General features: G+C 41.5%; 1 long non-coding RNA gene across 1 annotated transcript in view; it reads left to right on the plus strand.

Annotated features, from left to right (window-relative positions):
* Window positions 1-24,562, plus strand: part of Gm34983 — a 30,840-nt gene extending 6,278 nt beyond the window's left edge. The window contains exons 2-3 of the long non-coding RNA XR_380739.3: window positions 22,313-23,025; window positions 23,124-24,562. This is a non-coding gene — a long non-coding RNA (predicted gene, 34983). The remainder of the gene's footprint in view (window positions 1-22,312; window positions 23,026-23,123) is intronic.
* Window positions 24,563-25,683: the final 1,121 nt, after the last annotated feature.

The following is a 25,683-nucleotide window of genomic DNA, read 5'->3' on the forward strand; positions in this document are numbered from 1 at the left end:
CCTGTTATTAGTATGCTTTGTCATTTTGGTTTTTGATGAGCCGGGGTTCATTTAGCTCCAACTGACCTTACTGCTGTTAAACCCCATCCCACCCCCATTTGTAGTCATATTCTATATAAACATAGCCTAATAAATTAGCAATTTATTTATAAACTAAAGAGGCAATTTTCTTTCTAAGTACATAGGTATGATAGTCTACCAGGGAAGGACAGGTGTCTCACCAAGCCCTCTGAGGTCTTTATTGACATAGAGAATCATTTATTTGAATAGCATTATTTTCAGCATAGAAAGGCATCTCAAAGCAGAGAGCCCTTGCAAGAACAGGTGTTGCTTCTTCCCAATTGCTTTCCTAACATGCTGTTAAAAGGGAGGAACTTCTTCTTCTTCCTCCTCCTCCTCCTCCTCCTCCTCCTCCTCCTCCTCCTCCTCCTCCTCCTCCTCCTCCTCCTCCTCCTCCTCCTCCTCCTCCTCTTCTTCTTCTTCTTCTTCTTCTTCTTCTTCTTCTTCTTCTTCTTTCTTCTTCCTTTTATTAGCTCTGGGGATTTTGGATAAATTCGTGGTTCTCTTCTCATCTGCCCCAAGCTTCTTGGGATTAAAATTCTCATCTCGTTTTGTCTCCTGTCCTCAGGATCTGACATGGGACTCCATCACTCCACTGATGTCTGTTGTATTTTCCTTTACTTGAGGCAGGGATGAAGGTCATGGCTGGAGGGAAGTCAATCTTTAATGATTGGGTTGGAAGTGAAGGGGGTTGTACTGAATTTGTATAGACAGGAAATAAAACAGGTCTACCTGGTAGGAGTCAGACCCAGAAGTTTCTCTATGGTGTGCTACTGAAGAGGCAGAGGCCAAAGTCCAAGGACTAGCCCACTGGGAAAACAAATAAGAGAGCCAGACTGTGCCTGCACTAGCTTATGCATATTTGGGGGCTGGGAACAGTTGGGTGATTTCTGTTAGTGATGGGCGCTAGAGCCACCTGTGTAGTCACTAGTAATACTGTGCACCTCAGAACTTCTGATGATGCTTTCTGAGTGCCCTCTCTCTCTCTCTCTCCTTTTTTTCTTCAGAGTTCCATATACCCCAGGCTCATTCCTCAAAAAAGCATCTTGAGGAACCATACATTTAGCGACTCACTGTTTGGGAGATCATCCTGTCTTCCATTTTCTTCTCCCCGTAATTAGAGTCATGGAGGTGATGGTACAGTTTTGGGTCAGGGTCTCTCGCTCTTTCCTACTGCAGAAGATGTGTTTAGCTGAGATCTGGGGTGCCTGAGGTCCCTCTTTGCCTTCCTTCTTCTCCTTGGTTAAGTCATAACCACCTTGCCCAGCAAATGCTAAGTCATCTCCCTTGGCTTTCACTGGCTCAGGAAATAGAAACTTAATTCTGATCTCAGCGAATCCTAACTTGATTAGGAAATGAGAGAGGAGGTACGAAGGAGATGGAAGTGTGAAGTTCCTGCCAGACCAAACACAGTCTAATATTCTACCAGTTGCCTCCCGTTTGGTTTATTTCTGTAGCGAATGCCTGGCTCATCAGGATGCTAAAAGTAAAAGCACCGACTCCCAGGACCAGCAAGCTGACGTCTCTGCTGCGAGGATGTGGACTTGGCTTCCATCTCTCAGTGTTTCTGCTTCACTGGAACAAGGAAACAGAGGGCTTTGACTTTGTTTTCTGGTGTCCATTTGCCTCGCCCCTTTTTCTTCCTTCCTTTCTTACACAATACAAGTGACCAAAGCCTTTCCCCTTTCACCACTGTACGGATGTAGTGTCAAGATAAAGAAAAACTATTTTCTCCCCAGCTTTGAGAGTAGGGAGGGATATTAGTTGTTGAGCTTCATAGAAAGTTACTGATTCGGGATTCTTTGGATTTTACAACACAATGGACCAGGGAAGAAGAGAGGCTCTTCATGTTGATTTGAATTGCTCTTTCAATAGGCAACTACCGGACCAACTAAGAAGTAGCAGTTTTGACTTATTTAGGGTTGTGTAAACAAGATTATAAGTGTGCTCTTTTAGGTCAGATTCACGGAGGATTTATAAATGCAGAATGCTGGAAGTGAGACCTGGAGAGCTACAGCAAGCAGTACAGAGATAGGAAACAGGACATTCTTAGGGTCGACCAGACAGACTCAGTATGATCTGCCACATTTACCAGAGTTCTAAAAAGCCCTGCTCTCCAGTATACAACCAGACTTGACCTCCAAATCTGAGTCCATGAGAGTGTGTTTGTAACATTCTGGGGAATTGGAGAAGTTCAGGCCTACCCACATCATCTTAGCTACAATGTAATATTTATGAAGTTTGCCATATTAGATTTCATGAAGAGGTGAAGTTATTATAAGAATTCTAAATGATCTCAATTAATTTATAATTAGAGCCTGAAGAGGAGCCAGAAAGCGTATGAACTCAAGTTTTAGAAGAACTGAACTTTAATATACTTCTCTGTTCTACCTTCTCCTCCACCTTATATAACATTGTGTGATTGACTCATTCACCCCGTCTCCCTCCTACTTCCACCAAGTTATCAAGGTAAATTCTCAGTAGTGGCTCAGACATTTCTAGACAGGTCATAGCTGTCTAGATAGGTTTTGTTTACATCTACAATGTTTAAAACTTTTCCAATTTATTTTTACATTATCATAAAAAAACCAAAACAACAAACAACAACAACAACAACACCCTATGTTTTTTGACCTCTGTTGTAAAAGGAAGAACTGTTCAGCTAGACCTGTAAATTTCATGGAGTAACCCTCCATCTCATTCCCAAGAGCTGTGAACTACATATAGACTTTGTCACAGCTCCTACTATCCTCTAGTGTCTCCTTGACACTGGTGCTGGGTTGACTTTTATGATCAAACTGGACTATTGTGCCAAATTGTAGGATAAAACCTGGACTTTTTCCAAGTAATGAAAAACAGATGGGGATGTATGTATCTTATTCCATGAAAGGGAGAAGTTGAATCTACTACTTATAAATACAAACTCAATTCTCAAAGATTTAAGCTGTGACCAGAATTTCTCTCGTGCCCTTCCCCCAAACTTGAGTTGGCTAAACAAATCTCCATCTAAGACTGACAACCAGGGACCTGGGGCCTGGCCTACATTTGCATCTTCCTGACTGAGCCTTGAGTAGCTGACTGCCTACTGAGCTTACTTTGCAACTCAATGCAGTCGAAACAAAGGGATGGGGTTTTGGGTTTTGCCTATATAAACTCAGGGCTGAAAATTAAACTTTGTGCTTTGATCAGAGAACCTTTGTCTTGGCTCCTTATTTCCCCTCCTCCACCATCCTAATCCATCCACAGCTCTCCTTCCAGGTGTACCCGGTACTCCAGGGCTGCTGGACAGCTACAGTCTCTGGCTCACCTCATCAATGTTCCTTGTTTGGAGCAATTGGAAAATAATGTAACTGAGAAGTATTGCTTTCAGGAACCTACTTCATGTCACCATGTTCTCAGAGATAACAATGATGCAGGAGGAAGTGAACTTTGTCATTTCACCATTTTTTTTTCCACTAGAGGAACCCTCTACATTCAAGGGTCTATATATATATATATATATATATATATATATATATATATATATATATATATATATATCCAATGTTACCCATCCACTTCCCCACACAAAGAAATCCTTGCTTCTGGGACCCAAACTCTGGTCTCATGTTTGGTCTCCAGTAAGCATATATGTGTAAGTATCCTGTGCGACCTGGATGGGGAGCAGACACAGTGGGTGGTCCTGATGGAGGGTGGGGGAGATGGGCCACTGATTTGAGTTCACAACTAACTGTGGAAGATATAAAATGAACAGAGCCATGGGTATTTTATCAAATGCCCGTGACCACATCGAATTGACAGTCTCCTTTGTGCTGCTTGTTCTTGTGTCATAGTACTCTAAGATGCTCGGTTTACCAAGGATCTCTCAAGCAGTGCTAAACTTCCTGGTTAAGGTTAGGGTTGTCGTAGCGAGGCTACATACAGAGCTCATCTACTATGTAGGAGGCCCTGGGTTTGATACTCAGATCCACAAAGCAAAGCAAAGCTAAACAACTGAAACAGTCCAGGAAGTTCTTTTCTTTACACATGGATCCAAACTTTGATGTAGACTTTTAGTATTATTATTATTATTTATATTAAGGAAGAATGGATTAAGAAATCTTATCAGAGCCAGGTGATGTGGTGCACCCCTTTAATCCCAGCACTCGGGAGGCAGAGGCAGGCAGATTTCTAAGTCTGTGGCCAACCTGGTCTACAGAGTGAGTTCCAGGACAACCAGAGCTATACAGAGAAACCCTGTCTTGGAAAAAAAAAATCTTATCAGGACACAAATGGGAAAGGCTTGTGGGTGGAGATGGTGACAGATCTGGGAGGGAGATGAGAGAGTATGTGTAAGAGTAGTCAGAATGTATTATATACACATATAAAATTGTCAAAGGACAAATTTAATAGATGTTTTACACACACACACACACACACACACACCCTCATACAAATAGTCCAGGCTCTCTAAGATCAAAGTGAGACATTGGGCAAATATGACTCAAACCCTCTCAACTTTTGCATATGAACTTTCAGACACAGATAGCTATCAACCATAATGTGAATGCCTATAGCACCCACAAATTCAGATTATATGGGCATATGTCTTTGCTGGCTTCTGTGCACAGTGGGAGAACACAGGACCCACTACCAAGTTCTGAGATCACAATTAGATGGTGTCTTAGGGTTTTACTGCTGTGAACAGACATGACCAAGGCGATATATATATCTCCAACATTTGATGGGGGCTGGCTTACAGGTTCAGAGGTTCAGTCCATTATCTTCAAGGCAGGAACATATCATTGTCCAGGCAAGCATGGTGCAGGAGGAGCTGAGAGTTCTATATCTTCATCTGAAGGCTGCTAGCAGAATACTGACTTCTAGGCAGGTAGAATGAGGGTCTTAAAGCCCACACCCACAGTGACATACCTACTCCAACAAGGCCACATCTACTCCACAGGGCCACACCTTCTAAAAGTGCCACTCCCTGGGCTAAGCACATACAAACCATCACAGATGGTTTGTATAGACATATAAGACATATAGACATAGATAGACATATAAGAATAAAATAATTTAATAAAGTTTAAAACTTCACCGTATTGGGTACCCACGCTACCTGAGAGTCTATGGCAGAGAAGGACATAACTTATTGTCACATTAGGGGAAATGAGAACATTTCTTCCAAGTCAAGTAAACTTGAATAAATTAACATCTTCCCTGGGGGACTCATCAGACTTGATGATCTGGTCACCAGTGTGAGGATAGCAGAGTATACATTACACTAACACTGTTAATACAGGGCCACAGCAATTACTGGAAAACCAGAAAAACAAACATCTTATTTTATACTTCATTCAAACCGTTTCTTGCCTACAAAGCTTTAGCCTACAGCCCTAGAAGTTTTTTATGGCTTTTCTTTTTTAAAAACCACAGGTATGTACTCCCATTCAAATTAAATCTTCAAAATGGGATAAAATTTAGGCTACTGAGTTTATGTATTCACTCAACAAATATTCACTTTAGGCTAGGAGTATAATGTTTCACTAGCTATCCTGTAAAATATGAGACAGATATAAAGGCAAAGAGAACACAGTAATTCACTATGGTGCACAACTGAAAATGTTTTGTCAGCCTGGTGGTAGACGCATATGCTTTTAATCCCAGGATTTTGGAGGCGGAGGCAGGCAGATTTCTGAGTTTGAGGCCAGCCTGGGGGGTTCAGGGACAGCCAGATCCACACAAAGAAAACTGGTCTCCAAAGCCAAACAAAAACAAACACAAACCAAAAAGGAAAAAAAAAAGACAATGTTTTTGTTGTCACAGATGTTTGTTAGGGATATAGATGCAGCTATCCATTAGGAAATCGTCCCCATACAGACACCTCTGAGAGTGTACATGTGTCAATGCACTCCAGACAATTAAACCTCCCTAAAGTGCTTCTTGAAGACCCTAGGCTGTCTCCCTGCAGCACTGTTCTGACTAAATGCATCATCCCGTTCAGCTAAACAGTTGGCTTTATTTTTCCCTCAGTAACAATTGCTGTTTTTATATCATACCTCACAGGACTTCTTTCATTTATACACTTTGTGCTTCCCTGGTATTCATTTTGACAATAACAGCAGCTGTGGTAGCAAGAAGAGAATTAAAACGGAAATCCCTGGGAAGGTCTGGCTTTTGAACAATTCCTTTCCAATATTGCCTTTGGCTGCTCTCATCTTTGTATGACCTTTGTAGTTCTGCGCTTAAAGAAGGATGCTTGGAATTGGAAAATGTGCTTCAATCATTGAGTACCTGACACACAGTCATCAAACCTGATGATGTAAGTTCGTATTCCTAGCACCCACGTAAAAGCTATGGGGTGGCGATGGTCTGTAGCCCCGACTTTTCCAAGATCCTTTCTCAAAGAGAAAAAAAAAAGTATTTGCAGGACTTAACCACCTCTCTCCTTCCCTCCTCCCGCCTTGTATATATGTGCATAATTGGCATGATTGTTCATATGCATCTGCACATGTGCATTTGGCAATGTGTGCAAGTCAAGGGCAAAGGGCAACTGTCTTCCTCCGTCATTCTCTCCTTTTTTGAGACAGTCTTTCACAGAATCAGGAACTCACTGATTGTCTAGACTGGCTGGCTGCCAGGTTACTTTCAGAATTCTACCTGTGGATTTAAGAAAGAAATAAATGCACATTTTTATTTGTTTATATCTGAAAAATGTAAGTAGTCTATTGACCTTTCTATAACAGTATTTCTACGTATTTGATTTTCCTTTTGCTTTGTAATGGAAAGACAATGAAAACAGACAGATTACAGCCACAAGCCAAAGGACCCAAAAGGCTTAAAAGATCAGCGCCCAGAGAAGGGAGGGAGATTCTCTGCTGGGCACACCCAGGACTTCTCAGAACAGGCCGCATTCCTGCAGGTCAGAGATTCTATGAGAAAAGGCTTTTTCTCAGTGACAGTGTAGCTTGCCCTTGACCTTGGGGCATGTTGGGTAAATAGTTGAAGAATGCCTCTGAAAGAAACATAGTAACATCTTGCATCTTTCTCCCTCTGTAATTTTAGGGCTCTTTCAGTTAGGGGACGAGAGAATCCTAGTGTTAGCTGCAATATCAAAGTCTGCAACTACATTCAGAAAATAGAAAGCAATTCAATATGTTAAGAGATCATAATGCCTGCATTGATGGAGCCTAGGCCTTGAATTTCTGAGCTAAACTGTTTCTATTTTGTGGCAGGAAGAGCTCAAGTTTCATCTTTTATTCTGGTGTAAATTCATCATTAATGCGTTTAAGGAGTAGATACAGGCCTGGATTGTAAAAATCTCTCTTTATAACATTAAGCAGTAGATTTAATAAAAAAGGCATCCCAGCCTTTGCGGGCTGTGTAAGTGACTGATAAGAACGGAAGCAGAACTGATAGGGTTTGATCATCACCACAGTGAAGTAAGTCCAAATGGACCAGGAAATGCACACGGGAGCAGGATGTCCAAAACACCAGCCAGGGAGATACTGACTAGGAAATGATACAGACCAGAAGATACAAGAAGATATGGGATACCTCAATTAAAAATTGGAGGAAAATTTGTAACTATAAGCATGAAATGACTAGATTCTCTAGTTTTTGGATATATGATCATACCAAAGGAAACACACACACACACACACACACACACACACACACACACACACACACACACACACAAACAGAGCTCCATCACTTCCAGGATAAAAACATCACAAGTCATGTTTGTACAATGCACTCCATCTGTGTGTACTGGAAAGACTTTAGAATATTGATCAGTAATGTAAGTAAATGCATGACAATCACAGGCAACATCGCTGAGTGTCCTTACAGTTAGACAGAGAAGTCATACTCTACAATCTGCCTGCACCGCGTTTCTGTTCTGAGGAAATGGAAATGAGTAAGAGGAAACGATTGTGCCGGAATGTGTGTATAACTATACCATTACCACTGATGAAGAAGATGGAGAACGTGGCCAGCTCAAATAGCGATGGGAAAGGAGACTTCGGGGCTAGTGTGCTCTACTTCTTGGCTTGGGATGCACCGTTTACTTAGTTACTTAAATTTTTATACGTATTTGTGTGTATGCGTGTGTGTGCAGCTTATATGGTGTAATAAAAACACAAACACAAACGCTGAGACCAACATCCAGATGAGATCACACCTTATCCAATAGGCTGAACTGGGCTTAGCTGTTTGGAAGGCAGTTTGAGTTGGCACCTCGGAGCAAAGCGTGTTCAACATTCAACATCTCTTTTTCATGTGACGTAACTGACTGTGGTCCAGGATTCACTTGTTATTATTGAAAATCCCATTCAGTGGGCTGGGGAAGTGGCTCAGCGGTTAAGAGCACTGGCTGCTTGCGCTTTCAGAGGTCCTGAGTTCAATTCCCAGCAACCACATGGTGGCTCACAACCATCTGTAACGGGATCTGATGCCCTCTTCTGGTGTGTCTGAAGACAGCTACAGTGTACTCATATAAATGACATAAATAAATCTTTTTAAAAAAATCCATTTGATTAAACTAGTGTCATTCCTTCCTGCGTCTACACTTGACCCACTCTATCGAGGGTCAGCTAGCGATGGAGCAGCGAGCCATTACTATTTTAAGCCAGAGCTGCCTGGCAACGTCTGCATTGCTGAGGACTCTAATTTTCATCCCAGTCTGCTTTTGTTAGACTCCTACCTCAAGTGGCACAGGCTGTGTTCCATAGATAGCAGCCGGAGAAATACGTTCAGTTTCTTTTCTTTTTTCTTTCTTTTTTTTTGTTAAAATCATCTCTAAACACATGAGCAGAAAGATATCTGAAAGGTGCTTTCGCCTGACTAATTAGGTTAGAAATCTCAGGGGAACAGTCCTATTTGCTACAGTTTAATGGAAATCCTTTAGCTTCTGGTTGCCCAGTCTTCTAAGAACAGATTTTTCTTTGGCACTTCCTGTTGAACTTGGAGGCGGGAGCGGGGCATAGAATAACCCTGTTTTGCTTCGTGATTTGAGAGACTTAAATTGGGGTTTCAGGCAATGGAAAGGCTGTGACTTCTCAATTCCTTAGTTCATACTGTTTAGTATGGAACTCTGCACTTCAGGAAAAGGAACATTTATTGGTGATTATTGACGGGTGACTTTTTCCTTCCGGAATTATATTATTGCGGCACAGTATTCGCCAAGGTCTGCTTTTAGTGTAGGCAAGTCACATGATGTGCAGCCTGGCTACGTCTTCCTTACGTGAAGCATCTCCCCCCCCCCCATCCCCCGCTTGCTAGCCTGCCCCGACCGCCCCCCCCCCCCGACCCCCACTTGCCAGCCTGTGGATGTGCATGGTTGGAACTGGATTATTCCACTCACGCTCTCGGTTGGTGGGGACTTCTCTGAGAAGCGATTTTATTTTGTCTTCTTCATGGGATTCAAACAGAATGTGGCGGGTTATCCATGTCACCTCAGAATTTGGCAAACTGCACGAAGCAGCAGGACCATGATTTCCATCCATGTTGGCTCCGTAGCAAGACCTTGTCTCAAATGCATACATAAATAAACAAGTGTAAAAAAAATCCAACATATTTTCAAAGATACCTTTTGTGTTTATTAAATGTTTACCACACCTTTGATTCTATCTCTTTAATAAAAGAGATGTTTTAAAAATATACCTTAAGGGAGGGTTGGAGAGATGACTCAGTCGTTAATAGTACTGGATGCTCATCCACAGGTCCTCAGTCCAATTTCCAGCACCTGCATGATGGTTCACAACCATCGATAGCTGTAGTCTCAGGGGACCCAATGCCCTCTTCTGGTATGCCAATATACACACACAATCCATATACATAAATAAGTAACAAACAAATAAATAAATACATCTAAAAAATAAATCGTAAAGAAAAATGTATATTTAAAAACTGTATCTTGGCTCATTGTGATCAGAACGAGTTACTATAAATTATCGGGATGTCTTGAGTTTTTGGACTCATTTTGCAACAGATTGTAATTATCACTGATAATTAAGATTATTATTAAAAATAGGGCATCTCGCTGATTTTGAAATGCAATAGTAATGGGATGATATTTTGTGTGGTGACTAGGAGAGAAAAACATTATGTGTGATGTCAAGTGGAAAACAAACAGAGCAGGGAGAATTCAAGGAGATGAATCCTTGGAGATAATTCCTATCTGAGGCGGACCAGGGAGACAGGGACAGTTATGGAGCGGTGAGAGGGAAGGGCCCCCCACCCCCACCCGGGAATCATGCCGATGCCTTGTACCAGCGGAGAAGCAGGGATTCTGGCCCAATTAACAACTGCTTGACGTCTTTCTCCCATCTCAGCTATAAACACCCAGCTTTCTGGGAATCTTACCAGAAACTAAATTTATAGGGAAAAGACATGCTCTGAACCCAGCAATATAACATACATCACTAATGCTAGGACAATCAGTTGTGGTTCTCCTTTGAGGAGCCCTTATCTATTCTTGGGTTTATCTTACTGAATCTCTTTCAAAGAGAGCATCCATCGGTGCTTTCCTATTGGGTCTGTGAAGAAACATATACTGCTAAGTTTTCTGAAGTTTTCTTTGGGATTCATGGTTCTTTTGTCCCACAAAGGGTCCCCCCACCCATAGGAAACACCTATAGGCAAGTGTGTATTCTGTGTCCTATAATCAAATATGTGGCCCTGACAAACAATAGAGGTTTGAGAAAAGACCCTTTTTATAAAGACCTAGCTGGCATTTAGTACGAAGATAATTCTCATGGTTGTGTTGAGGAATGTGCAGGGGATCCCTAGCTAGAATTTAAGTACCAACGCTGGAAATACCAAAGACTATTAATACTACCAACATTTTTATACTCCTGACTTGGCATGGGTGCGAGGTGGGACTGGAAACATTTGCAGTGACTATACCGTGAAGGTTGGCAGTGACGCTTTCGTCTTTTGAGATTGGTCCAAATAACACATTGGTATTTTTGTTCTCTGGAGCTCTAGTCTCTTCTAGTGAAAAAAAAAAAACTGATTAGCATGTAATAGATACCACAACATTCACCTTTGAAAAATATGCAATTTGGTGTTTTTGGTTTAGGCGTGGAACTGTATGGTCCGTTTGGTTGTTCAATTTACAAACTTATTTCGGGGACTCTTTCCTCTTATTTTTTCTTCTAATATAGTAAAATAATCTTATGTTTTGTTTATTTTAAAAATATGCACCGTTACCCTGAAATTGGCTCTCAGTAAAATTGCCTGAAAACCTGTGTCATGGAAGGTCTTAGAAACAGGTTCTCATTTCATCCGGTTTAGTACCAGAGCAAGTCTTTGTGATTCAGCGTTTACAGAAAGCATGATAGCTTGACTTTGCTTTTCTGCATTTTGCATGTGTGTGTGTTTGACATATTTATATATGTTCACGTGTGTGTGCTTGTGTGCATAAAAATGTGGGGGTTGGGAACTGAAGTCAGCTATATTTTTTAAATCATTCTCCACCTGAAGTTTTGAGATAGGGTCTCCCCTAAATGCAGGGCTAACTCGTCAGGAAGCTCTAGGGATGTGGCTATCTCTACCTCCCCTCAGCACTGGGCTTATAGATGCTTGGCACTTTAACCAGTGAGCTACCCATCTCCCCAGGCCCATAACCAGTGTTTTTCAAATGGAGATGACGTCCTCTAGAGAAAATATCAAGTTGATGCATTTGAATGTGCCACACTTCCTTGTCAGTTCAAAGCACTGGATTTATTTTAATTTCATAAGATTCATTACTATAAAAATGCATGAAATTTTCATGTGCAAGCCACTGGCATTACAAAACTTGAAAGATGTTATGATACAGGCTCATGAACATAACGTCCCCCACTCTTTCAAGAAACACGCAGTTAAAATACTGAATTTTTTTATGATTATATAACAACTTTATATAACAACAATAACAATATTCTCACTCCCAGCCTATATTCATTTATTCTGCCCCCAGTATTTGCTAAGTGCCTACTGCCTGCCAAGGCTGTGGATGCGATAAGGCATAACGGCTCAATCTTCAGGAACACCTTTGTGCTTCTAGCTAGCCTTCTTTAGTAATTCATTACATAGTGCTTGATGTTGAATTACATTTCCATTTCTGAGTAAACATTTGGCTCAATGAACACTCAGTCCCTGATGCTTGATAGCTTAGCTGACTCCTCCTTCACCGTGTTTACAAACTCCATTTATATACATGACTATTTCCTCCCCACCCCCCAACTCACTGATGGGACACAATCTCCTGCCAACGTACCCAGTACTGCCATCTTTCCATGTCATGAGGGAACATAATTTGCTGTATTCTTCCAACTACAATAACTACCTGCTTCATTTTTTTTTTTTTTTTTTTTTGGGGAATACAAGTGAGTCTTGATTTATTTTTAAAAATTTTTGTTTAGATTTATTCATTTTATTTTGTGTGTGTGTTTGTCTGCATGTATGTTTATGTGCCATGTGCATACGTGGTGGTGCCTTTGAATGTCAGAAGAAGGATTAAGATCCCTTGGAACTAGAGTTACAGAGGGCTATGAACTACCATGTTAGGAACTAAACTCACATCCTCTGTAAAGTCAACAAGTGCTCTTGACCACCAAGCCACCCTTCTAGTCCTGAATGTTCTTTCTTAAATATCATAAACTGATGACAACTCTGAATTGACCATTATGTCTACAGAATCCTGCAAAATTCAAATCTAGTCCTTACCATTTGTGCTGGTTTGAGTGAGAATGGTCCCATAGACTTACACATAACTGCTTGGTCCACATTGGTGGGATTGTTTGGGAAGGATTAGGAGGTGTGGCCTTGTTGGAGGAGATGTGTCATTAGGGGTGGGCTTTGAGGTTTCAAAAGTCCACACCATTCTCAGTTGTTTCTCTCTCTGTGCCTTGTGGGTATATTTCTTTCTTTCCCTTTTTATTTTTAAAGATTTATTTATTTATTATATGTAAGTACACTGTAGCTGTCTCCAGACATCCCAGAAGAGGGCATCAGATCTCATTACGGATGGTTGTAAGCCATCATGTGGTTGCTGGGATTTGAACTCACGACCTTCAGAAGAGCAATCTGTGCTCTTAACTACTGAGCCATCTCTTCAGCCCCTTGTGGTTGTATTTCAACCTTTCAGCCACTGCTCCAGGGCCATGCCCGTCTTCTTGCTGTCATACTCCCTGCCATGATGAACATGAACTCACCCTCTGAAACTACAAGCACATCCAACTAAATGCTCTCTTTTATAGTTGCCTTGGTCATGGTGTCTCTTCACAGCAATAGAAACATAACTAAGCCACATGCATGAGCAAAATCATTAATAACTCTGTAGACATGAAAGTAACTTGTACATATTTCCATAACATTGATAATTGCTAATATGTGTTACTCTGGATCTTTCTCATAGTCAGTGGATTTTGCTAAACTTATGTTGAACTCCTGTTGTAAGTCGTTGGAGTGCAGAGCTACAATATCTATTGAAAAATTTCCTCTAGGCGCAGCTCCCACATACGGAAAAGGGTTGCTGGGAAACGTCAGTCTCATGCTTGTACTGGCAAGGGAAGGCAGAATCAATATGATACAAATCACATACCATGGTGTATATTTTTTTCAGAATGAGTAGAAAACAATCTAGGTGTGTTTGAATAAACTTTATGCCATTTATTCACTTTTAAGTGATAAAACCAATGTACAGAAAAGTTAATCAACTTGTTTAAAAAGTTGCTTGGTGCTAAGTTAGAATGTCAAGGTTCAAGGCCAGTGATTAGGGACAACATAATGCTTTTTTTGCTGAAGCCGCTTTTCATTGTGTGTGTGTGAACTGGGTTCCATTTATAGCTTTTCTATTTCTAAATCAGGCTATTTTTAAAAATCAAAGACCCCGTTCTTCAACAATCTCTTCTCTTTTTCCAAACCTGCTGTGATGGTTTTGAAACTCCATTCAACTGCCTTAACTAGGGCCACTTGACCTGAGTGGTCCTCAAACGTAAACACGCATCAGAGTCAGTTGGAGGCCTGGCTAAAGTGCAGGTTCTTTGGCCTTATCCTTTAAATTTCTTACCTGGTGGCTCTCCATGATGTGTGTATAAGATTCTGTATCTCCAGAGCTGGGGTGAACTGCTTGCTGTCCAAGCATGGGTATCTGAATTTAATCCCCATAATCCACGTAAAAAGTTAGGCATGGTGGTAGATGCTTGTCTTCTCAGCACTGTGACAGTGGAGACAGGCCGATCTCTCTGGGCTTCCTCATTGGCTATTCTAGCTTCATAGCCTACCTTCAGACTCCTGTAAGAGACCCTGTCTCAAAGGGCAAGGTGGACAGTTCCTGGAGAATATTTGATGGTGACTTCTGGATATACCCCACAGGCATCTCCCACCCAAAATACACATACATGCACACCTGTATTCTTTATTTCTAAGACGTTTCCAGAAGTCACTGTTTGTTGGGGGGTATTTTGGAACTCTAAGTCTACGTGAAACTGGCTTGACAACACCTTGATGAACAGGCTGTCTAATGGCTCTTGTTTCTTTGTTCTCAATGCTTTAGCCAGTGAAATGTAGTAAGTTAGCAGATATTCACCCATCTAAAAACTCGGTTGTCCTGTACAGTCATCCGTCACTGGCTGCCACATGGATATCAATGTGAGAATGACTACATATCTGCACAGATGGCTTGTGAGTCAGCCTGGAACAAGAGAGGAGCAACTTAGCATGTCTGATTAGTATTCGTGGCTCCTCAGGCCCAGCCTGCCTTCTTCTTCTTTCAACAAAATAACGCTAGGAATGCCAATGAAAATAAGACAGCCATAAAATGATATGCCATGAGGTTTTGCATGTCTCCAATATTTAAAGAAGCAGGACTACCATATCTCACTAGTAGTCAGAATGCTTATGTGCAACATGGATTCCAAGTTAGAGAATATAAGTATAGCATACATGAATATAAGGTCTTGAGGAGCCTTCAGATTTTTAGAGGACTTGTAAGTACCCAGAGCCCATGCAGAATCCCCTGGAAGGAATGTGAGTTAGCTCTGCAGCCTGTATTCTAAAGGACAGCATTGTAGAAGGAGATTACATTGATTGTTGAATGGTCAGTCTGCTGTGGATATCTGCTATGACTATCTTGACCAAATCGTGGTTTATTCTTTAGTTTCTAAACTGAAAGCTTGTAAAATATCAGTTCTTGGCTTTACATATTCATATAAGGATATTGACATATTAATCTGAAAAGTTGGGGAAATACAATTCACTAGGATGCTGTTGGAGCCTAACTTTGCATTCTTGAGATCTGAGAATTCATTAAGATTTTCAACTTGAATATTATAAAGATAATCTGGTAAAAATTACAACCAATACTGATTCCTTTGGTACTAATGATGACCTCAGTGCTTTAACTTAAAGCAATATATTTCTAAGGTATGGGGCAATTTAGTGGAATTTTGAGAATGTTTGATTCTATGCATGATTAATTCTGAGAATTCACTGTACTATTAGTTATTTTATAGCATATATTGAGTTTAAAAGACATGGCTTTAGTAGTCGGCAAATCTGATGAATTGAAAGAATGAGGCATCTCAGCTTACTTAAATCTATGCATTTTTCAAATAGCCCCAGACCAGTGCAGGCTAAGAGATGCTGAATAGAATCTGAGGCAGGAGCATCCTGTGTGGGTTCCTCCAGTTTCTTCCAAGCAGTGCTCTCTCACTGGTAGCTGTGCCACTGTGGGAAACATGAAAATGTTAAAACATGGGCTCAACACTTATGCTCAGAGAAAGTGAGAGACTCTTTCTCGCTAAGGTGCTGGACAAAAACAATCAAAATGAGCATGGGGTGTTCACTCAGTCCTATTTAACCATTTTCCCATCTGAGTCCTGTGTCCAGGTGGTTATAGCATCTCTTCCCTGGGCCATGAAAAGGAAGTAAGAGGAAGGCCCACTCCTGGTTCTGGATAATATCTAGAGGTCAAGCACAGCCCTTCTGGCTCACAGGTATAGGAAGTACCAGCATCTGTTGTGATCGAAGCCAAGGGTGACTCTCTACATGTTGGATGTCTCCAGTCTTTCGGAGGATTATGTAGAAGCTTGGCTCATTGGAGGCTGGGAAGTTGGGAGGCACTATTTTTATGTCACAGTTGTTTTGTGGGTGGACCCTACCATGTTCATCTCTTGCTAAAAGTGAAGCTCCTGGAAAGTTGCTGAGGTCTGTTCAATTTATTTACTGATTGATGATTGATTGATCTGAGGAGAGAATGACAGGGTCTTGGTTCCAAATGGCACGCCAGCTGTTATCTAGTCCAACTCATATCTAGAATGTCAGTCTTTTATACCAGCCTAATTTTACTTCTGAAAACCAAATGAAATGCATAGCCATGGGATTATTTGCGAGAATTGAAGATAGAATCCATGAAGCCTGGTAAATTTTGTTTTCTTTATATCACTCCTGAGTAAACCATTCAAGGCTTGGTGTTGATCATGCTCTGATCAGAGAAGAGACACTGGTGTTTATACAAAATGATAGCATCCAATGAATTCTTAAAGCGCTATTGCACTCTGTATAATAACAGAATGAGTCTATTGATTTATAGAGATACCTTCTGCTTATCCCTCATTAGGAAGCAGGAGAGTTTTGTTAGGACTAGCTCATGTTACACATAATTGGATGATCATCCAAGTTAATGAAAAGTGTATAGAATACAGATGGCTTCAGCTAATCTTGGTTCGCTACCCTCTATATGATTCTTAGAAAAACCATTTGACTTCTTTGGAACTGGAGTTATTTTTGAAATAAGAAACTGATCTAGATAGTCAACTTCTCAACTATTGGTATAAATAGTGCAGGTTCCAACCAATCAAAACCAACACCATTCTTGAAAAATTTAACCAAAGGAACTAAAATATCCTAGAAGAATGTCCCTATAAAACCTCTCTTATGTGAGGTGCGCACAGTAACAACCCACAGCATTAACCTGCATGGCTTGGATACACCCTCACTAGTCTCTCCTCACATGAAGCTTCCGGCTGATGATGCTGGGGTATTTCTGGAAACTGCATTGCAAATAAATATCAGAAGAAATAATCATTCTCTGTAAAAACAGTCTTGGAACAAAGAACAGGAGTTGTCAGTTTAGGATACGTGTATCTCCCCAGGTTTGTCTGTAAAACAGATCGTAAAATAACGTAGAGAGTGGATGGATGCTAAAACGGCAAGCAATCTGTATGGCCACGAAAGAGGCCATTTCTGGAGCCGTATTCAAAAGCTTGTCACGTTTCATTATATTTCTAAACGCCTCCACATTGAAGAGAGGACAATTGTGTGCCTGTAGGTGAGTCCGAATGCTATCCTTAGTGAGGTCTAGAGATAAGAGCCGCAAGGAGACCAGAATCCATTTAGGATGAATTGGGCAGAATAATTCTAAATTATGGCATTGAAATTCCCACTTCATGTAGAGGAAGGAGATAAGGTAAAACACTCCAGTTAATGGAACATGAGCTACTAATTTCCTGAGGAAGACAAAGGGAGGGGAGTCTACTGCTCTCACATCCAATGAATAAATTTTTTTTCAGTCTCTGGGTTGACAAGGGGAGACTGTACCATGGGAGAAAATGATAGGAGAGGCAGCCTAGGATCAAAACAGGTAACAATGGGAGACAAACAATGACTCTTATCTCTCCCACAGGTGAGTTCAGCTTCCTGGCTTTCCACAATCTTACTGACCAATGAACGAGGTGGGCTCCTTGACCACAGATGCATCTAATTTCTCTCTCTCTCCCACCATGCATTTTAATCATTTGTGAGTAGTTCTCTCTCTCTCTCTCTCTCTCTCTCTCTCTCTCTCTCTCTCTCTCTCTCTCTCTCTCTGACATTCTTTAATATTTACCGGAAAAGTGGTGTCTTTGTCAAATGAATGAACATGGACCCTTCGCCACGCTGATTCCCTGAGGATGTGAACAGGGGCACTGAGTACTGTGGACCTGTCCAGTCCTTTAAGATGTAAAAGGCACTATGGTTCAAATGGTCTATCTCCCTGGCAGTCTCCTCTCTGTTCCCCTTCTGAGGTCTCACCAGACTTACGGCTCTTTACCATGGAGAGGTGGACCCCTTTCTGTTAGAGGAAGGAGATGGAGTGAGGTGGCATCGTGACCTCTGAAGACGCTTCTTATGTCTCTTCTAAGGAGAGTTCTTTTCCTTAGAGGCCAGACTCCACCCCCTACACCTGAAGATTTGTTTCTCTGGACTGGATAAAAGACACAGGAGAAGGAACCATAGGATTTTATGTTTGAAAGGCTAGCTAGCCTTGTCCACACCCTCTTGCTGAACCTATTACTTCTGTTTTCAACATCCTTGAATAATCTGACTCTCCCCCCTCCCATCTTCTCCTTTCCCCTTCCCTCTTCTCCTCTCCCCTCCTCTCCTCTCTCCTCCCCCCCTCTTTCCTCCCCTCCTGTCTTCCTTCCACTTTCTCTAAGATTCCTTTTTTCTTGCACATGCTACCAGGAAAAATTTCTTGATTATATTGTTGAATTGCAGTTAGGTTTCAGGGAAGTTGTGGAGAGATGGATTTGCAGTAAGTAACTTTGAGACCTAACTAAGCTGTCTGTGAGGCCTTCCTTCTTCCAGGTATATTTATAACTCAGGTTGTAGAGTGGGGAGATAGTTTAGTTCACCAGTTCTCAACCTGTGCACACAACCCCTCTGGGGTCAAATGACTCTTTCACAGGGGTCACATATCAGATATCCTGCATATCAGATATTTATATTATACCAAATAACTAACAAAATTATGGTTATAAAGTAGCAACAAAGATAATTTTTATGGTTAGGGGTCACCACCATATGAGGAACTGTCTTAAAAGGATCACAACTTTAGGCAGGTTGAGAAGCACTGACTTAGTTGGTAAAGTGCTTGCCTTGTTTTTTTGATACTCAAAACCAATGTTAAACAAACAAAAACCAGCTGGACATGGGAGCATATGATCCTCTTGATCAGTGGGATCCTGGGATTTGAGTACTTTTTAGTGCTCTGGACATTTGAGCTGTGATGCTTTACAAACCATTGTGACACCAACCATTCTTTGTAGATTCTGGAGCTGGGAAAACAGAGATAGGTAGGTCTCTACAAGTCAGCCAGCTTAGCCTACTTGGCAAATGATGTGATCATTAGCTACATCCTCATCTCCACACTCACAGGCCCTGATGTGAATACCCCTCCCCCCTACATGAACACACACACACACACACACACACACACACTGCCTCCTATCTCTGATCCTTCTTCCTTGTCATTCTGATGTAACATGGCTCTAAGTAGTACAAATTCTTTTTTTCCTTTGAGACAGGGTTTCTCTGTGTAGCCTTGCTTTACTGGGACTCACTCTGTAGACTAGGCTGGCCTCAAACTCAAAGATCTGCCTTTCTGCCTCCCTATTGCTGGAATTAAAGGAGTGTGTCACCCTGGCCGGGCAGTAGTTCTTTATGATAGAAATGAACCTGGCCTTTAGGAAGTAGGATTATGATTCACAGTGTAACTAGGAAAGACTCTTTAGACCATGTACAAAACATAGTAGACTAGGTAAAGGAGCCTTTTGTGGTAGTTCCTTCCTGCCTTGGCTAAAATTCAAGTTTGTTACTAGGAGAGAGAGTGTTTTCAATGGTTACTACAGTACACCACCCTTTTGGGTTCCAGTTCTTGTATTTCTGAGAACCTCAGGGAAGTAGGACTAGTGATAAGATTGCCAGGAAGTGATAAGATTGCACAGTAGGATCCCATTTCTAGGAGTGTGTGTGTGTGTGTGTGTGTGTGTGTGTGTGTGTGTGTGGTGGAGAGTCTCACACACTTCATCTTCTTGTTTATAAGAGGACTTCTAAGTTTTGGAGGTTTCTTTTTTACTAATTGCATATGACAGGATGATTTTGGGGGAAGCTATTATTCCAAGAATATTGTCTAACTCAATTTTCTTTATAATCATAGGAGCTAGACTATTCTATTGTTTCAATTTCTTATTTAAAAAATGGCGATTGCAGTGGCATTAAGAAAATCACTTGCAGCCGGGTATGGTGGTGCACGCCTTTAATCCTAGCACTCGGGAGGCAGAGGCAGGTGGATTTCTGAGTTCGAGGCCAGCCTGGTCTACAAAGTGAGTTCCAGGACAACCAGAGCTACACAGAGAAACCCTGTCTTGACCCTCCCCTCCCCCCCCCCCAAAAAAAAAGAAAAAAGAAAATCACTTGCGGTGCAATAGTGGTTACCAATAGTGGCAGAACGTGTCCTCCTTGCAGTTGGGCTCCAGAATGGTTACAGTGAACTGCCATGCATACTGGCTCTCTATAGTATGTCTGGGGCAAGCATTTCCTTGGATATCCAAAATGGTCAGCCCTGTCTTTCACATCGTCTTAGGAATCAGAGTAACTCCAGTGTGCTCAGGGCAAAGAGGAAGCTGTTCCATCCAGAGCTGCTGTTGAACTGAGCAAGGTCTCTTCACTTACAGCATCTTGTGCTGCTGCTCTCACACTCCCTGTCTGCTGGTCCTAGAATGGCCCGTTGCATGTTGAAGGTACAATTTTTGATGCAGCTGAAGAATGCCCCAAACCAGGTCAAAGCTGAAGGATGTCCTAAACCAGTACCTGCATGTGGGGCAATGGGCTATATATTGTTGAATATATCTTGTAAAGGACAACATTTAATTAGGGATGCCTTGCAAGTTTTGAGGTTCAGTCCATTCTCATCATGGTGGGAAGCATGGCGGTGTTTGGGCAGGCATGGTGCTGGAGGAGCTGAGAGTTCTACATCTTGTTCCAAAGGCAGACTGGAGAAGACTGTCTAGGAAGCAGCTGGGAGGAGGATCTCAAAGCCCACCCCCACTGTGACACACTTCCTCTAACAAGGCCTCCCCTCCCAGTGGTGCCACTCTGTGGGCCAAGGATATTCAAACCACCACATATGTATATCTGAAAAATCGATGTATTTATTAAGGACTGTGAATTACTTGTGCTAACAGCTATTTAAGAAAACCTGCAAGACTTTCTTAATACCTACAGGGGACAACTGCTTTTCTCAGTTTTCTCTAGGGCGATGCATGAGTCACTGAGCCCCTTTTCATCCTGATAGTTGCTAGTATCTGATTCCTGAACCATAACCAGCATGGATGATGGTCTGCTGGCGGCAACTGAATGAGGATCTTGAAGTCAGTCAGATGATATCCAAACTGAATAGTCAGCTCCTTAACATGTTGCCATGATGCAAACTGTTCCACTCTGTCAATGCCAGTACCTAGCACTCACCAGGGACTGCTAACTCTGAAACCAGGAGCCAAAATATTTCTTTCCTCCTCTCTGTTAGGTGGCCATGATGATAAAAGTAACTTATGCCAGAATTTTTGTTAGAAGAAGGGGAATGTGAACATGATGTGTCTAACATTGCACTGCAGACATGTACATGTGGTGTGTATTATAAGTGTTTTGTAGGTACATACGTGTATCTTGTATATGTGCATATTTATACTATGTGGCATGTGAATTTATCTTTGAATGGTGATTATATGTTCACAGAGGTATATTTATGTTGTTTTTATGTTAATTAGTTGAATTTATAAGTGTCAATGTATGCTTATAATAGATTTTTATGTGGTGTTTAATGCTTGTGGACATGGTATGAATGTGGAATATATACTTCTAAGAGATGTAATCCATTTACCTTGTTGTATATTGTTGTATCTATATTTTGGGTAATGTGTAAATACTATGTATGTATCCATATTTGCATCAGGGTATATATTTTGGGTGATATGAATATGTATGTATAGCAATTTTATGTGTGGTGTGTATATGTGTGTGTTATTTGGCTTGTGTTTGTAAATGCTATTTATCTGTGTATGCTGTGTTTGGTATACATACATGGTGAATGGTACATATTTTATGTATATAACATATATTTGCACATATTAATACATGATAGATGAATATATTGCACATACGTATGTAGTTTCTTATTGGTATACCCTGATTTGAGTGTGTGTGTGTGTGTGTGTGTGTCTGTGCTGTGAATGTTGTTTATTTGTTGCCTATGAGATGGACTGTGCCCTTTACAGCTCTGTAAGTGCATGGCTGTGATTCAGACAGAATGGGGTTGTATGGCATAGTTTCAAAAAGCATTTAATCATTAGATTTACTGAGGGGCTATTCGAAACTGTTATTTTAATTAGTGTTGCCTTAGAAATAAGCTAAATACAATAGTATCCAGAAATAGCTGCGCTCTTCTGTTCTGTTCTTCCAGGTCGTGATGAATTGCAGACAGACATTCCCAGCCAATTCTAATCCTACAAGGCCCTCTTGGCTCCCCTTATCCTCCAGGGACCTGGAAGTAAAGGATGAGAAGAGTTAGAATAATTTAAAAGGCAGAATTATCCACGGACTTGTGCACACATATCTTTGAGACTTACAGTCATCGCTACGTTTGCACAGATTGGCTGCAGCACTACTTCATGGTGGACTAATGTTTTAGGTTGATTTATTGGAACAGATTGGTTCTTCAGTACCAATTATGGTCTAATTCTCAATTTGAGAATAATCCTGCCACCCGTAACTGGCAATGTAGAAACTCTCATTGGCTCCCTGGCTGCTTCCTCTTAGGATCTGCAAGTGAAAAGAATCAAATTTTCTGACGGCCAGAATTTCCACTTTATGTTTCTTAATATCATTTTTTTTCCCGTTAGACTTCTATAAAAGAAGTCTGACACAGCCTGGGGCTTGGAGACACAATGCGCATACAAATATCACTTCTAACCATTCCTGCCATTTGTCCCTACATGCACTCTGTTCAAAGAGTCGGCCTCAAGTGCAGTTCTGAGACTGGAACAACAAGCCTTTTCTCAGAATCCGTTGGCAGAGAAGCTGAGGTAGCGCCAGGAAGAAGTGCGCCAAACCCAATTACTCCTCCAAGAGTCGAGCATCCTGGACAGAACGCTACAATGTCCCATCTCCTTCTTGGTGAGATGGGGGCTGCTTTTATTTTATTTTATTTTATTTTATTTTATTTTATTTTATTTTATTTTATTTTTGTGCCTCTTGTTTCCTGCCATTTCTAGATGCTGTGATTTGTCACACACTAAACAGAAGAGGAGACAGTAAGCGTTTACCACTCCCCTGGGCAAAGTTCTGTAGATAACCAGCAGATGCAATTTGCTTTCATAGCTTTCTTAAGTGTGGCCTTGAAAAGCCTCTGGCAGTATTACAGCCAGGGACCCCCAGCACTGGGCACTCAGAAGGATCTTAGGGAGTGCAGGACACAATTGGTGTGTTAGGGTTACACACTCAACCCTAGTTCCAGAAAAAGCAAAGAAAAGAATGACAACTGATCACCATGCTTCTGATTCAACCCTTTCTTTTGAAAGAATGGCAAGTATGGGATGGAAAGACTAAGCTTCAGATTATTTTCTTCTTATCTTCTCCGTTCACCATCCAAATACAGAGATGACTGTAATGGATGATTAGGGTTTGTGAAAACAGTGGCTAATGAAACCCCTTGAAATAAAGAACAGAAAGCCACTTAGTTTTCATCCCAATGTTACTTTACGTATTCAACACGCATTTTTGTGCCAAGTAGATGCTTGAGATTATTCTAGGTACGGGAAAGGTGATCTAAGTCACCAAGTAACTGGGAGACAGCCCTAACTGGACATCTTTTGTCACCAAATGAAGCTTTTAGTACTGGGAATGGATTCCAAGCAATTGAGTTCCTGGCAAAAGGATCCCCAAGATGCAAGCATTCTAATCAATGCTCTAACCCCCAAACAACCCAGGCTATTGATAAGGCTAATAGCTGCTCTTCACAAATTGATGGTAAGGCCTGATTGCGGAAGACAACACCCACACAAGCCACTGAACACAGAGAAATCAAGCTGATGCCTACCTTGAGCATTCATCCCTACCAAATGGTCTTCATGGAGCTGGAAGGTACACTGCATATTACCAAAGGAGAACTATAAACACCAACCTAGCTACAAACTCTTTGATCTACAGTAGTGTCCTGTCTGCAAGATATGCATATGCAATAGTGGCACAAAGCTTATGGGAGTAACCAACCAATACCTGTTTGGAATTAAGGCCCTCTCCATGAGATGGATACCATACTTGACGGTAACACTATTCCCTCTGTCTCTTAAACTCTTTGTCTATATAGGTTCCATCTCATGGAGTGGCCTTAAGTCAAATGCTTGGTTAGCCAAAAACCTGAAACTAGATAGTCTAAGGATATAGGAAACCAAACCAAAACAAATACTACTGTTCTGCTAAAAATGTAAAATAAATGAGTCCTAACAGTATCCTGCTGTACTCAAAGATCAGTGTTTTGCTCAGCCATCATGAGAGAAACTTCCATTTGCAGTTGAATGGACAAATAAAGAGATAGACCTACCACTAGAAAGCATGCAAAGAGTAAGAAACCGTGGAACCCTCAGACCTAAAGGTGCTTTTTCCATCAAATTCCTCCCCTCAGGGCTCAGGGACACGGAAAGAGTTTACGAGACAGAAGGATAGTGTTGCACTAAATATTATTTGGGGGTTTCTACCCAACCTTTGATCATTTAGCTCCCAAATAAAAGATGCAAAGTCTCTATATTTATAAGAAGCCTTAGAATTTTAGAGCTGGGCAGATACCAATCCTCTATGCTAGTTTGTCTACATCCCTGTCAGTAACCCCGAGATCTCACTTGCCATGTTCTGACTGGGTCTCTCCTACTCCAACAGGCCAGCCTTCATGGCCATGAACTCATGACCTACCCACCTGATGGCACCTTCTTCCTTCTCCTTCCTTTCCTCCTGGTCTCTACCTCAGACCCCAAGCCGAGGAACTCACGCTCCACCTACCTCTTTCCTGCCCAGCTACAGGCTGTAGGCATCTTTATTTAACCAGTAGTTGTTTTTGTTTTTGTTTTTTCGGGTTTTTTTTTGTTTGTTTGTTTAAAAAAGAGTGTTTAATTTTGCCTCATGATTACATTTATTTTATTTGTTTTAAGATTGTTGTGTAGTTCTGGCTGTCCTGGACCCTGATTTGTGTATCAGTGTAGCCTTGAACTCATGAAGATCTGCTTGTCTCTGCCTCCCACGTGCTGGGATTAGAAGCATGCCACTATGCAGTGTACTCCTCTGGAGTTTATTTGGGGAATATGAGCCAGTTGTCCATCACATTTAAGGTGAAAAACAAACAGGATTTCTTCCAGCCCTGGAACCCCTGGTCTGTGTTTTAGTTCCTTTTCTTTTTAAAAATTGAATATTTTCTTTATTTACGTTTCAAATGCTATCCCCTTTCCCGGTCCCCCCTCCCCTCCTCCCCCTGATTCTATAAGTGTGTTCAGTCACCCACCCACCCACCTACTCCAGCCTCCCTGCCCTGACATTCCCCTACACTGGGGCATTGAGCCTTCACAGGACCAAGGACCTCTCCTCCCATTGATGCCCTACAGGACCATCCTCTGCTACATATGCGGTTTGGGTCATGGGTCCCTCCATGTGAACTCTTTGGTTGGTGGTTTAGTCCCTGGGAGCTCTGGAGGTTCTGGTTGGTTGATATTGTTGTTCTTTCTATGAGGTTGCAAACTCCTTCAGCTCCTTCAGTCCTTTCTCTAACTCCTCCATTGGGGACCCCGT

Source organism: Mus musculus, chromosome 10 (assembly GCF_000001635.26).
Source record: "Mus musculus strain C57BL/6J chromosome 10, GRCm38.p6 C57BL/6J".
NCBI classification, from domain to species: domain Eukaryota; kingdom Metazoa; phylum Chordata; class Mammalia; order Rodentia; family Muridae; genus Mus; species Mus musculus.